Here is a 4,648-nt window from a genome sequence, read left to right as displayed (position 1 = left end):
TTTGCTCACACGTGGCATCCTCCTTTTCTCAAGAGATTTTGTCACTAACTCTGAACTTTCCAATTCAGTTCTAAACTGTTTCCGATTAGAAAGAACATGGGAGCCCTAATGACAGACAGGACACATGGCTTGTTGAGTCCCTTGACACTTTTGTGTAAAACTGTGTAGTTGAAAAAGGCTTAAGCTATGAAACAAAAGGAAATCTTTTGCAAAAGTCATAATGCATCGCCAATGTTAAGTATTTTTGTTGCAAAGTGAAAATCTACCAGAAACATTTTTGATTGAAAAACACGTGTCAGTCTTTGAATGGCGGCAGTAGCTAAGATAAAGATGCATTCCCATACCGGGAGTCGAACCCAGGCCACCTGGGTGAGAGCCAGGAATCCTAACCGCTAGACCATATGGGAAAAGATGCACTAATGTCTCAGTGACATTATGAAAAAAAAAAGTTTTCTGCTATGCACAATAAACTTCTGCAGATCTGCAGGTACAGCTTGCCTTGTTAGCGCAGTAGGTAGCGCGTCAGTCTCATAATCTGAAGGTCGTGAGTTCGAGCCTCACACGGGGCACTGTTCCCTCGTTTTCTCGAGAGATTTTGTCACCAACTTAGAACTTTTCCATTCAATTCTACAACTTTTTCCATTAGAAAGGAAATGGGAATCCAAATAACTTTCCGGACCCATGAGTTGTTGAGTCCCTTGACACTTTAGTGTAAAAAGGGGTGGTTGAGAATGAGTTGAGCTACGAATCCAAATTGAATCTTGTGTGATGGGTCAGAATGAAGTGCCAAAACGCGGGCGTTCAGCATTTTTGCCTGAAAAAAACAAATCCTACTTGAAATACGTTTGACTAAAAAACACGCGTCAGTTTTTGAATGTTGGCAGCGGTGCAGAAAAGGATGCGTTCCCATACCAGTAGTCGAACCCGGGCCGCCTGGGTGAAAACCAGGAATCCTAACCGCTAGACCATATGGGAGAAGATGTACTGCCAGCTCACTTACAATATGAAAAAAAAGAGGTGTACTGCTTTGCACAAGCAACTTCCGCAGATTATTACGTGCATTTTGCCTCGTTAGCGCAGCAGGTAGCGCGTCAGTCTCGTAATCTGAAGGTCATGAGTTCGATTCTCACATGGGGCACTGGTACCGTGTTTCCTTAACTGATTTTGCCACCATCTTGGCTAGAGAGTCACAGCTCTTTTCCATTCAGTAGCAAAACATCACCAATTGATGGAAGGGGAGCTCCAATGACAAACAGGGATAAAGGCTTGTTGAGTCCCTTAACACCCAGGAATTAAAAGTGAGAGATATGAATGGTTTGAGATATGACATCAAATAAGCTTTTGTGCAAATAAATATCCAAAAAACCTGGTGGTCTGCATTTTTGGCTGCAAAGAGCAGTTCCAACCTAAACTGATTCTGTCTGCAAGGCACGTGTTGGCTTTGGAATGTGGACACTAGTCCCCAAAAAAAAGTCTCTCCCATAGCAGGAATCGAACCAGTCAACCAGGAATACTAACTAAGTCTTTCTCCACATGGTGTAAGCAGTACAGTAAACAGCAAGACAGGTGTAAAAAAAAAAAAAAAAAAAAAAAAAAGAGTGTTTTGCTTTGAATACAAAACATCAACATTACAAGAGCTGAAACACGCTACATGGTCAAGGTTTTTGGCACGTCAGTTGAATAATTTGAAGATCATGAGTTTTTTGCTCACACGTGGCATCCTCCTTTTCTCAAGAGATTTTGTCACTAACTCTGAACTTTCCAATTCAGTTCTAAACTGTTTCCGATTAGAAAGAACATGGGAGCCCTAATGACAGACAGGACACATGGCTTGTTGAGTCCCTTGACACTTTTGTGTAAAACTGTGTAGTTGAAAAAGGCTTAAGCTATGAAACAAAAGGAAATCTTTTGCAAAAGTCATAATGCATCGCCAATGTTAAGTATTTTTGTTGCAAAGTGAAAATCTACCAGAAACATTTTTGATTGAAAAACACGTGTCAGTCTTTGAATGGCGGCAGTAGCTAAGATAAAGATGCATTCCCATACCGGGAGTCGAACCCAGGCCACCTGGGTGAGAGCCAGGAATCCTAACCGCTAGACCATATGGGAAAAGATGCACTAATGTCTCAGTGACATTATGAAAAAAAAAAGTTTTCTGCTATGCACAATAAACTTCTGTAGATCTGCAGGTACAGCTTGCCTTGTTAGCGCAGTAGGTAGCGCGTCAGTCTCATAATCTGAAGGTCGTGAGTTCGAGCCTCACACGGGGCACTGTTCCCTCGTTTTCTCGAGAGATTTTGTCACCAACTTAGAACTTTTCCATTCAATTCTACAACTTTTTCCATTAGAAAGGAAATGGGAATCCAAATAACTTTCCGGACCCATGAGTTGTTGAGTCCCTTGACACTTTAGTGTAAAAAGGGGTGGTTGAGAATGAGTTGAGCTACGAATCCAAATTGAATCTTGTGTGATGGGTCAGAATGAAGTGCCAAAACGCGGGCGTTCAGCATTTTTGCCTGAAAAAAACAAATCCTACTTGAAATACGTTTGACTAAAAAACACGCGTCAGTTTTTGAATGTTGGCAGCGGTGCAGAAAAGGATGCGTTCCCATACCAGTAGTCGAACCCGGGCCGCCTGGGTGAAAACCAGGAATCCTAACCGCTAGACCATATGGGAGAAGATGTACTGCCAGCTCACTTACAATATGAAAAAAAAGAGGTGTACTGCTTTGCACAAGCAACTTCCGCAGATTATTACGTGCATTTTGCCTCGTTAGCGCAGCAGGTAGCGCGTCAGTCTCGTAATCTGAAGGTCATGAGTTCGATTCTCACATGGGGCACTGGTACCGTGTTTCCTTAACTGATTTTGCCACCATCTTGGCTAGAGAGTCACAGCTCTTTTCCATTCAGTAGCAAAACATCACCAATTGATGGAAGGGGAGCTCCAATGACAAACAGGGATAAAGGCTTGTTGAGTCCCTTAACACCCAGGAATTAAAAGTGAGAGATATGAATGGTTTGAGATATGACATCAAATAAGCTTTTGTGCAAATAAATATCCAAAAAACCTGGTGGTCTGCATTTTTGGCTGCAAAGAGCAGTTCCAACCTAAACTGATTCTGTCTGCAAGGCACGTGTTGGCTTTGGAATGTGGACACTAGTCCCCAAAAAAAAGTCTCTCCCATAGCAGGAATCGAACCAGTCAACCAGGAATACTAACTAAGTCTTTCTCCACATGGTGTAAGCAGTACAGTAAACAGCAAGACAGGTGTAAAAAAAAAAAAAAAAAAAAAAAAAAAAGAGTGTTTTGCTTTGAATACAAAACATCAACATTACAAGAGCTGAAACACGCTACATGGTCAAGGTTTTTGGCACGTCAGTTGAATAATTTGAAGATCATGAGTTTTTTGCTCACACGTGGCATCCTCCTTTTCTCAAGAGATTTTGTCACTAACTCTGAACTTTCCAATTCAGTTCTAAACTGTTTCCGATTAGAAAGAACATGGGAGCCCTAATGACAGACAGGACACATGGCTTGTTGAGTCCCTTGACACTTTTGTGTAAAACTGTGTAGTTGAAAAAGGCTTAAGCTATGAAACAAAAGGAAATCTTTTGCAAAAGTCATAATGCATCGCCAATGTTAAGTATTTTTGTTGCAAAGTGAAAATCTACCAGAAACATTTTTGATTGAAAAACACGTGTCAGTCTTTGAATGGCGGCAGTAGCTAAGATAAAGATGCATTCCCATACCGGGAGTCGAACCCAGGCCACCTGGGTGAGAGCCAGGAATCCTAACCGCTAGACCATATGGGAAAAGATGCACTAATGTCTCAGTGACATTATGAAAAAAAAAAGTTTTCTGCTATGCACAATAAACTTCTGCAGATCTGCAGGTACAGCTTGCCTTGTTAGCGCAGTAGGTAGCGCGTCAGTCTCATAATCTGAAGGTCGTGAGTTCGAGCCTCACACGGGGCACTGTTCCCTCGTTTTCTCGAGAGATTTTGTCACCAACTTAGAACTTTTCCATTCAATTCTACAACTTTTTCCATTAGAAAGGAAATGGGAATCCAAATAACTTTCCGGACCCATGAGTTGTTGAGTCCCTTGACACTTTAGTGTAAAAAGGGGTGGTTGAGAATGAGTTGAGCTACGAATCCAAATTGAATCTTGTGTGATGGGTCAGAATGAAGTGCCAAAACGCGGGCGTTCAGCATTTTTGCCTGAAAAAAACAAATCCTACTTGAAATACGTTTGACTAAAAAACACGCGTCAGTTTTTGAATGTTGGCAGCGGTGCAGAAAAGGATGCGTTCCCATACCAGTAGTCGAACCCGGGCCGCCTGGGTGAAAACCAGGAATCCTAACCGCTAGACCATATGGGAGAAGATGTACTGCCAGCTCACTTACAATATGAAAAAAAAGAGGTGTACTGCTTTGCACAAGCAACTTCCGCAGATTATTACGTGCATTTTGCCTCGTTAGCGCAGCAGGTAGCGCGTCAGTCTCGTAATCTGAAGGTCATGAGTTCGATTCTCACATGGGGCACTGGTACCGTGTTTCCTTAACTGATTTTGCCACCATCTTGGCTAGAGAGTCACAGCTCTTTTCCATTCAGTAGCAAAACATCACCAATTGATGGAAGGGGAGCT

This window comes from Phyllobates terribilis, unplaced genomic scaffold (genome assembly GCF_046119375.1).
Source record: "Phyllobates terribilis strain yellow unplaced genomic scaffold, ASM4611937v1 Scaffold_11__3_contigs__length_659146591, whole genome shotgun sequence".
NCBI classification, from domain to species: domain Eukaryota; kingdom Metazoa; phylum Chordata; class Amphibia; order Anura; family Dendrobatidae; genus Phyllobates; species Phyllobates terribilis.
Note: the sequence above shows the minus strand (reverse complement) of the source record.